Below are 11,500 nucleotides of genomic sequence, written 5' to 3' on the forward strand. Positions count from 1 at the left end.
ATCTATCTATCTATCTATCTATCTATCTATCTATCTATCTATCTATCTATGAAAGGAGGTTCATTAGAGTGGCTTGCAGATATGGTCCAGTTCATCCAACAATAGCTGATCTAAGAATTCAGCACTTGATCAGTCTACAGAGCTAGATATCTTAGCTTGTCTTCAGTACTTATCCTAATCCCCAAGAAGTAGGCTCTAATGCTAGTGAAGATTCTAATAGACTTGCTAGTAAAAGTGAGATTAGCAGGCAAAAAGAACAAGCTTCTTTCTCTTGTGTTCTTTATTTTATATAGGCTGCCAAAAGAAGATAAAAGTTGCATCTTCACATCTCAAAAGATCTGAATTAAAGGAATGTCATCCCACCTCAAAGATCCAGACTAAAAGTGGGAGTCCAACTTCAAATGATTTAAGTAACCCAAAACCCCTGCACAGGTATGCTCATTCATTTTTGGTTTTTAGTTAAATCCAGATGCCGTTAAGTTGACAGCCAAGAATAGTCATCGCAATAATATTGCCTTAGAACGTAGCCCAGAAAGGAATTTTTGCATTATGTCCAAAGTACTTGATGAATTACTTTATAGGATGGGATTGTGTGAAATCCTCAGAGCTCAACTGGGTGAGAACACAGATTTTTGAAAAATCTCCTTTGGATTTGTTTTGTATGGTTGGTTCTAGAAGGAGCTCAGGAGGAAGAGTTATTACATTTTATATCACCTGTCACATAAATGTAACAGGATAATGGAGGAGTCTAAACTTATATCCCTTCCAATCACATCTTTGTACAGTGCTCTGACAAATCTCTAAGCCCTTTAATGTCATCCCAGCCACACTCATAGGCTCCTTTCCATTTCTGGTTATAAGGCATTCAGTTGCAATTTCATTTTCATGTTTCCTGCTGTGCTTATTTAACCCTGATAGACATATCTGTACAAGGAGGTGTCTGCTTTCTGTGCCTCTTCCACCATTCAGTGACTTCAAGCTGGCATTGGAGGAGGCAAGGGAAAGTCTTCTCAAGGTTCACCTTAGGGATTTTCCTTACACATCTTTCACCCATCTTTTGAGGTAGGGCCTTTCATTTAACTTGGAGCTCACTAATTTAGTTAGATATGATGGCTAGCTGGCCTAGGGACCCTGTGTCTGGTTCCTCAGTTTAGAGATTACAGCCATCTTCCAATATCCGTGTTTCAAAATTCTGATTTAGAAGACTAGACTCACTATGCAAAACTCAGTCACTTTTATTCATCTTTTGGTCCACAAGCATCAAAGATAAATGCATGAAGAACTCAAGATGACTAAAGCAGAATGCTAAACTAACCCCAAGATCTGCTGAATGTGGGGTCCTGTGTGTCTTACAGATCTTATAATATGCAAACAATTCTAATAATCAACAGATTGATATGAGATCTCAGGCAACAGTAGAGATGATTATTCACCAGAAGAATGAGCACAGACATCTCTTAGGAAGATCATCCAAAAGCTATGGGCTCATTTTTGTCTTAGAAGGCTCCCGGACAGTGTCTCATTTTTGAAAGGGAAAATTAGACAAGATAGGTTTCAATTATTGCAACTGATGAAAACTCAGTATGATAAAGATGATCAAATATATCTAACTGAATTTCAGATGTTATTGTAAACTTACATTGGTGTGAATTCCTTGCCACTTAGCAATATGTCTTTTGTTAGTGCAGAAACTGGATTAAATACGGTGCCCTTACATACTTGTGTGACCCAATATTTGGGGTTGAGGAAATCAATATGTAAAAACAATAGTGATCTTTTATGCAAGATGCCTTGCATAAAAGTATGCGCTCCGAAGAAGTCAAGGGTTTGAGTGGTTCTATTTTTATAAGGTAGTTGACCTTGGGTCTGTTATTACTTCAACTCTCTGTAGTTTATTACATTCTGAAAAATAGAAATGCTAGAAAGAGCAGCATAATTGATTTACTTTAATTTCCTTTTAATATAAATAGGTAATTAAATTATCTAAATGAGCTCCACATACAAAACAATTAAATGCCAACATAGGAGAAGCATTCACATGCAATAGCTACAATTGTCAAAAGTTTATCCATGAGTTTAGTTAATTAATGGTAATTTTATAGAAGAATTAAAGTAAACCTGCTATGCAACTGTGCCTAAGAAGACTGCTGTTCACAAAAATAAATCATGCTCTATATATTTCAGAAAAACATGTAAACACTTCTAAAAGTAATTTGTAACTGAATTTTAAATTATAGCACATCTTCGACAATGAATGCAATGGAATCTATAGTCCGTAAATTTATTTAAAAGCTGAATGAAAGCTTGGAGAGATGAATCAGAGGTTAAGAAATTTGCTGTCCCGTCAGAGGGCAGGAGGTTCACAGTACTCCTGGGCAGCAGCTCCTAACTACATGCAACTCCAGATCCAGGGCACACTACTGTTTATTCTGGCCTCTGAGCATGCCTGCAGTCATGTGCACATATTCGCACTCTTACACAAAATTAAAGATAATCCAATAGATCTTTTTAGGACTGACTTTCATTTAAATATCTCTAGACCTTTTAGCTTAAATCTAAGTCAGTACTTCTTATCTGGAGAAGAAGTTCATCTGAGGATAGCAAGCTGAGAAAATCTGAGGGAGTTTCCAGTGACATGCATTAGTCTCTTCAGAGCCACAGGGGTACACTTGCCCTGGCTGCTCTAACCTTCACAGCTCTGTTAGAATGGCCCTTCCCTCCTTCTGTCTCTTCTAACAGTCTTGTACGTTTACCTTCTGTGGCTGCTGTCTTGTGGTTAAATGACATCAAATAGTTGTTAACTGGTAAGCTTCTAACCTTTTCAGTTGCTATGCATTTATTATTGCAAGTTATTCAATGAACTAGCTAGCATATAGGACAATTAGTTCCACTTTTGCTTTGGACCTCCTCAGGTTCGCCTGGATAGTAAAGTGCCATTGCATACCTGTCCAGAGCTCTGGGTCAAGGCTTTAACATTCATGTTTTAATTTCAGAATGTTGATTCATGTTAACATACCACCTGAGTTTGCAAAAAGGTTTAAGATGTCCAATACAAAAGCCACTAAGCAATCACAATGAATGTCATAGATATGCTCGGCATAATATATGGATATTATAATATTTGTACGTGTATATACACACTGATTTTTTTTCTGTTGGATATAAAACAAAATGTTTAGAATTTTAGAATATATGGAAACTTATAAGAAAAATACTTGGGTTTTAAACAAAAGACTGGCTTCTCTATAATATAATTGTTAAGATATTTTCTCTTCACAGTAGTTAACTCTTTGTTTTGAATTTCTTTTCAGTGTGTGTGTGTGTGTGTGTGTGTGTACCCAGGTTGGTAAGGTGGGGTGGAATTTTTTCCTCACTGAAAGAGATAAGATAGGGAATTGTATTCCCTGTGAGAAACCAACAGTTCGCATGCATGAAAGTCTGAAAGGTATCATTGTCCTTCCGAAATTATTTTGAACACTGAGTAGCATTAGTGAATTAGACGCACTTTCCCTTGGTTCCTACTGGCTCTTAGCTGCATGTCAGCAGTGCCCAGAGAATGACTTATTTAAAGCAGCTGGGCCAACTGTTTTTCATCTCACAAAGTATTCAAGCTGGAGCAAACTTTCCTAAGATTTCTCTTTTTACCTTTTGTTTGCAAGGTGTCACTTTCTGACTTACTCTTTGTACTTACATGAGAAGCATAATAATGACAATTTGTACAATTCCGATATAAATAAACTGAGGAAAAGTTAATCTTTGAATGTCCCAGTTTGTGATTTCTCCTCTGGTAACAAGGTATGAGATAACACAGCAGGCTCTAATGTCCACGAAATAAGAATCCTGGGAGCAGAGGAAACCCATTTCTAAGGACAGTGGGAAACCGTTTGTCTGAGATACACCCACTTGGAATAAAAGATGCCATGTGGAGAAACAGTTCAGAGAACGAGATCCTTCTTTCTGTGGGACCTCACACGGGCTGAGAATCTTTTCACCCCAAAAGGTACAAAATTGAAGATGGAAGATGGTTTGTGTATAAAGTGAGGACGTGACTGCTCCATGGAATGGGGAACTTTTATTGCAGCTGTGAGAGAGAAAACAGCCAGAGACAGAAGAAGATTAAACCTGGCCATCGGAGTTGTCAGGGCCAGGGCCATCTGTGAGAGAGGCAGGCGAGAATACCAGGGAGAAAGAGAATCAGGAGAGAATAGTGCAAGCAGCAAGATCAGAAACAGGAGAAAGGAACAGTAAAGACAGTGAGAATAGCTGGTTTATAAGAAGAGTGAGCAGCTAGAGCTACAGAAGGACTGGGAGACTGGTGTTCTCTCCAATACTATTTATTCCTAAATCATATGTACACTTCTATTTGTTCTATCTAAACCTTTTCTTCTTGAGACCGCTTTACCTCTCGATCCTTGATGTTCCTAAGTTCACCCTGGCTAATTAATGCAGCAGTCACTGGACTGGAGGGTACATGTGTCTCCTCATTATTCCAAATTCAAGGCCACATCTGGCAATAGACTTTTTCTACAAAGGACCACGTAGACTTTTATGGCCTCTGTGGTTATGATGTCTAGATCCTTTCCCATGGGCCTAAAGGCCAAGCGGAAGGCCTGCTCCTCATCTTCCTCAGCCTCCTGAGCATCTCCTCATTATGCATCTGTTTCAATTATTATGGTGAGATTAGTTCTGAGTAATGGTGAAAGTATATTCCCCCAGAAAGAAAGATTGAAAATAAAGACAGCAGATCAGCTTCAGGGCAACAGCAACCATCAACATACACTGCGATCATGGGGAGCAATGGCCTGGCAGTTCTCCATGGGCAGGGACTCTGTCACACCTTACCTGTTGAAGCCATGCAAGAGCTGACATCCTTTCTTGTGTGTGTGTGTGTGTGTGTGTGTGTGTTTGTTTGTGTGTGTGTATGTGTGTGTGTGAGCATGCACGGGAGCACAAACATGTATATATGCAAGAAAGCGCCAGGACTAAACATGTAGCATCTTCTTCAGTCTCTTGTACCCTATTTTTTGAGATGAGGTCTCTCAGAGAAGCTGGGGCTCACTGATTCAGTTACACTAGCTGACAAGTCTGGCACTGAGGTTTTAGGCATATGCCACCACACCTCTATCTCACATGATGTGTAGGTTTTCATGGCACAGCTTCCAAATTATACTTTTCATTTCTTTTGTTCTTCGAGAAAATGTTTCACCATATAGTTCTGGCTATCCTGGAACTTACCATGACTATAATATATTATAACTTGTTTGCTATAAGTATATTTTATATTTATGTGTTTATAATATATAGTTTATAGTTGTAAGCATACAATTATGGATATGTGTATACACTGAGGTATCATCCACTAAATATACATACAATAAATAATAAACAATCAGGCAAACCACCATGGATTTTTATGTATGACAGTAGCCATATTGGCCATGTGATTTGGAAAAGTCACCCTGAAAGAGAGTTTGAAGATGAGACAGAAGAAGACCATCAAAAAAATTATAAACATCTTAAGTGATCTTAAAAGAAAGAAGGAGCTGAGAAACTGATTCATAAGAGATTTTTGAGGAATAAATGGTTGGTATTGATTATTGGTTGGCAATCATATGCTAGAATACAAGGAAGGAAAAATAAAACCAATTATTTAAGTTTTTGCTTGAATGTTGTATGTTGTTAGTTAGTATAGAATAAAGAGAAAATATAGGAATATATATTGATAAAATATTAATTAACTTTCTTCTACATATCTTTAATCACTATGGGTGTATAAGCTTGCACCTGTATTAAAAGACATAATACATTGGGTATCAATAGTACATTTAAGTGGGAATGTTCACTAGATAGCTGGGTATATATTTACCCGAAAGAGATGCTTAAACCTTTGTTAATTGAAGCATCATGCTTCAGTAGCAGCATGAACATCTGAAAACGTATTACAACTGTAGAAGTCCTCATCCCTAATAACTTGTACAGACTCAGATTGGTTAAATAATTATGAATTAATGTTTGCAGTCCTATAGTTGAAACCAAGTGCCTCCAACAAACTTGTCAACAGGTGTGCTATTTGACTGTATTAATATTCCCCACTAGAATCTTCAACTTTTAAAACAAAATGCTAAGTGATATAAATGAACTCTAAACTTCAAGAAAATGATGTCCTGAGGACCACAGGCACAAGCACATGATACTGACATTTTAAAAATTATTATTATTATTGATATTTTATTTACATTTCAGATGTTCTCCCCTTACCCCATTTCCCTTCTTCCTGCCCAGGAACCCCCATCCCATCCTCCCTCCTCCTGCTTCTATGAGGATGTGCCCCCACCTGCTCCCCACTCCTACCTCCCCACCTTCGAATTCCCACACACACGGCTTCCAGCCTTCATGGGATCAAGGATCACCTCTCCCACCTATACCTGACAGGACCATCCTCCCTTGCATATACAGCTGGAGTCATGGGTCCCTCCCTAAGTGCTCCCAGGCTGGCGGTTTAGACCCTGGGGGCTCTGGTTGGTTGGTATTGTTTCTTTCCTCACGGGGTCACAAACCCTTTCAGCTCCTTCAGTCTTCACTCTAACTCCTCCATTGGGAACTCCATGATCAGTTCAATGGATATTGACATTTTTTACACTGTATAAGCAGTAGAAAGGTATTTATGTCATGAGAAATCAAAAAAGAAAACTACAAAAACCCAACAATACTTAACATAGATGATGAATCAGAAAAATAAACATATATTTTCAGTGAGGGTAAACAAGGAATGAAGTTCACTAAAGAAAATCTATAATTTAACAGATCTAAGTATATAAGATTGGTGTAGAGTTTAAATGATATGAGGTGAATATTAAAATCATTTATTCATTGAGCATAGTGACCTTTGGGAATTCCTGATAACTCTGATAACTTTGGATAGGATACATATCAATGGGTTATAAATTAATGAAGATAAAGGAATACAGTGAAAAAGAAACAATAAGAATATAATAGCTATATCGAAGGATAGAAATCAATGTTTTTATTTATTAATATACAAAATATTTATTTTATATACAAACAGATAAACGCATGAAGATACACAGAGACAGAAGATAATGAGCAAAGTTTCCAAGGATACTTGTGTCTATGGAGGGAAGAAGAAAATATCTTCTTAACTTGGTCTACATATTAGAATCATTATGAACTTCTAATATGTGGGAAAGTCTAGCTCATCACAAAAAGTATAAATATTGTAGTCTAGACTCCTGCTGGGATATTAAAAAATAAGGTAATTATAACATTCAGTCACACAAGAAAACTACTTGCTTAACACTGACTCTCTGAGAAAAGAAGAAAAGATAATACCTAGATAGTTAGTTAAAAAGAAATATTAGTTATTTACCAAGTAACACAATTTTCATGAAGCTTGACAAAGTGTAAAGACACAAATGCACAGTTTTTTTTTTAAATCAAATGTGTTAATAAGAGAGGCATGGAGATAGTATTGACCACAATTGAGTTTCTAAATTAGAAGTTGTTTTATCATAGGGTTTTCTTTTCTGTTTTGAGTTGGAAATTAAGTCACCTGGGAAAGGGAGCCCAGTATGAAGCTCCTATTGAGGTGGATGGAGTCAGGATAATTCCTGTGGTTTACAGAATGAAGACAGGTGGTGTTAGGGATCATCAGAGACCTGTACTGAAATTTAGAATAGTGAAGTATATACAGTCAGAATAATCTTTCTGGATATAATTCTTTTTTCGCGATGGTTAGTTATGTGGGTATGCAGGAAATCAAACCAGGACAGAAAAGCATCAACAGGAGAATCACTGAAGTGAAAAGAGTTGGCGAACTTTTTTAAATGGAATGAAGACTCGGTAGAACTATCGATAAATGTAAAAAGAACATCAGTGTGACATGAGACAGTTGTTCAAGAAATGATTTTTAAAATAAGTGAACTAGGGAAATTGAAAATTAAGATATTTTACTAACATGATTGGGTGATGGTACTTGGTAACCTGTGTGGAATAGTGTGTAATGGCACAATGTCTACTTTGCCAAAAGAAACGTATCCCTAAGCAAATTTTGAATGCAATCAATGTTAAATTAGCTGTTGTGAGTGTTCTATGTAGACTCATGGTATACCAGCTTGACTGGACAGAAGAGGAAGGTCAACTGTCAATATTCTTGATAATATGCACAAGGGAATATGAGCTGAGATGCTCACAAAACAGAAAACAATGACCTCAACCCAGATCCTGAAGACAAAGAGAGATAGTGGTCCCGTGGGTTAATGGGAAAAGGATGGAAGGTGGAGTTCACCACTTGGCAGATTTTTTTTTCTCTAATGTTAGTATCAAACCAATGGAATTGTGTGTATGAGGCAGACACTTTACACAGAGCTAAATTTCCACCTCAGTGTGCATCTGGAGAGGAAAATAAGGATCAATTGAATGTAATCATCCAAACATTTCTCCTCTCATGTAGGTGCTCATAACCATTAAGCCATTTCTTTATCCAGATGCAGAATATTGAAGGTACAGTACTTAAGTAAATATTGTAAATTAAAGTGGTGTCCTAGATCTTCTTATTAATTATTGTGGCTTGCTCTTAGTTTTTAACTTCTTGGAATTAATATAAATCCTTATTGGTTTCAACATTATATGCTAACAACTTACTGGTCTCAAAAATTACTATTGATTCAGTTTTTATTTATATGGTGTGTGTGTGTGGGGTGTGTGTGTGTGTGGTGTATGTTTTCAGGTAGGCATGCCTGTTCATACTTGTATGTAGGCCAGCTATATTTTGGAGTGTTTGTCCTTTGATGTGCATTGTATTATTTAAGAAGCAGTGTATTTCACTAAATTCAACGTTGACTGATTTGGCAAGACTAACTTACCATGGAGCCTCAAGGACCTATCAGCCTTCATCCTGTAGTACTGGTGTTACTGGTATTTTTACACAGATGTTGGGGATTTGAACAGATGATTTCAAGCTGGTGCAGCAATTTAAGCCATATAATGTCATCATCATCATCATCATCACCATCATCATCACCATCATCATCATCCCCCATCATTTTATTGAGTGATAGTTTGATATTGACAATTAAAAAGAAATAAGATGCTTTCAGGCCTGTCCCTCACCAGCTGCAGCACTTGGGAATGAGGGCCATGCACTGCACCTGGGCAACATAGTAGAGCTGACCCTGGTGGCAGGGTTTTGGGTGAACCAGCTCCGAGGCCATGACAGTGGGAGAGCTGGCTCTGCCTCTTTCTGACTGAACATTGGAAGGGCTAGCCTAAGTAGGGATGGAGAGCTTGTGATGGTGGCATGAGTGTGGCAGAGTTGGCCACACCAAGCTGAGCAGCTCAGCTACCATCCAGCCCCAGATTTAGGGCTTTGAGTTGGCCCACCCTGAGATCTACCCCATCTATGAACTGCTGGAGTGTGTGAGGGAGCCAGTCCTACAGATTCAAAGCACAGCACCTCAGTGACAGTGGACAACAACAGAGTAACTAGAGGCGTCCTGGTGAGGATCGAGTATTGATAGTGTAGCAGAAGCCAGAGGGCTCGCACCAGACCAACAACTCACTGCAGTGAACATTTGTAAGCAAAGAAGTGTGAACAAAAGGGTATGCTGTGGGACACACTGAGACACACTTCAGCTTCCACAAGATTTTTTTCTTTAGGGAGGGGAGACTGCAAGGGTGGGGGCAGGTACAAGGGGAGGTGGAGATGTGTGGAATTTGGGTGCAAGACGTGAAATTCACAAAGAATCAAGAAAAAGTTAAATGAAACAAGATATTTGCAGAGATGAAGAATATACAGCTGATAATAAGAAACTATGCTCCAATGCAGTTAGGAGTGGCTAGTATTCACAAATATCTAACCAGTCTATAAGATGACACAAGCTAAGTTTTGATTGCTTCATATTTACATATAGTTTTAGATTACAGGTTTATCATGGTGGAACTTTGAAAAGCTAAGTCTTTCACAGATATCCCATCTTAATATGTATCCTTGGCTATAATGATGCTTCTGTACCTGGATGACAGTGTTTCATAACAATCTTACCCATTTTTCAGCCCTTAAATTCTGCTTATCCTGACTTCCGAATGCTCCCTGTGCTTGTGGATTAGTGGATGAGATAGATGCCTAGTTAAGGACTAAAAGAGATGGCTACCATCATTTCCCTAAATTAACACAACACACTGTCTACATATTAATGATTCTAATCAAAGATTACTGTTGCTTCCTCTCAGGGCAAAGATGAGCTCACTTGGCATAGGGTTCCAGAGACTCATTTTTGGTCAAGGTGCTAAGAATAACTGACAGGTGAGTATTCAGCTTTGAATAGGGCATCTATAAACTAAAACTCTGAAGTATGAAAATTTATTTAGTTAAAGTGTTAAAAATGTTAAATGAGTATATAAAGTATCTTGACTTGATATAATGATTTTGATGTACAGAAAAGTGAAGCCTAACATGACTAATCTTTATGGATGTCTTCACTGTATTCTCAAAAAAAAAAAAAGAAAAATATTTTGTTACTTTATGCCTACTGTGTCTGTTTTCTCATCACCCAGAAACAATGAGTTCATTATCAAATACTTTGGTTAACAACCAGTCACCAACTGCACATTGGGAGTGCTTATATACAATTTATATTAAACAGACCCATCAAAACCCTTTAAAAGTCATATTTACTCTTAATGTTAAGGGAAAACCTTCTCAAAGTTTTAATGTATAGTATGTTCTGAATTTCTACTTTGAAGACTGTTTTGTACACTCAAGTGGTTTCTTAAGAAGCTTTGAGTCTGATCATAATGAAATCATATAGCAAATCTTAATGTAAAACTTAATGTTGCAAAGTTTTTCATTCCCCAAAGCTATTAAATATGGTACATTTAAAACCACCATTAAGTCCATTTTACACCCCAATAAAGCAGCTTAGATAATCAAATGCAGTCAAATCATTACTTGCTACCATTAACACTGGATGGTTAGTGAGCAAAATGTGGTTTGATTTTGCCATTTGAGAAGGTGGATAGGAATTAAAGATCTAAACAATTGGTCAGACATATTTTTCTCCTAAACATGAAGTCAATGGGTCTTTAGATTCTATGCAAAGTAGTTTGAAGTTCATCAGAGATGGAAACCTTTCTTTAGAAAAAAGGCCCATTTTGGGGGTGGAAGAAATGGTCAATGGTTCTGAGGAATTAGACACATGCAAGGACACTAGATCCCCTCTCTAAATGACATTAAACACAATTGAAGTGAGAACGCTGTTTAGTTTGAAGTGGGCACTGGATTTACCTAGGCCTTGAAAACAGAAAAACATAGAAAATCAGAAAACAGAGATTATTTCAGAATATAATCTATCACATCAGAGGAAACAGAAGTGTGGAGTGAAAATGTTAATCTTCAGAGTAAGCATGTGCAAGTAGTTATCAAGAAGTTAATATTCTTGAAATAGAAAGAACTAAGAAAAAGAATAACTGAAACAAGATAAAC

The sequence above is a fragment of the Grammomys surdaster genome, unplaced genomic scaffold (assembly GCF_004785775.1).
Source record: "Grammomys surdaster isolate TR1022 unplaced genomic scaffold, NIH_TR_1.0 126182, whole genome shotgun sequence".
Taxonomy (NCBI): Eukaryota; Metazoa; Chordata; class Mammalia; order Rodentia; family Muridae; genus Grammomys; species Grammomys surdaster.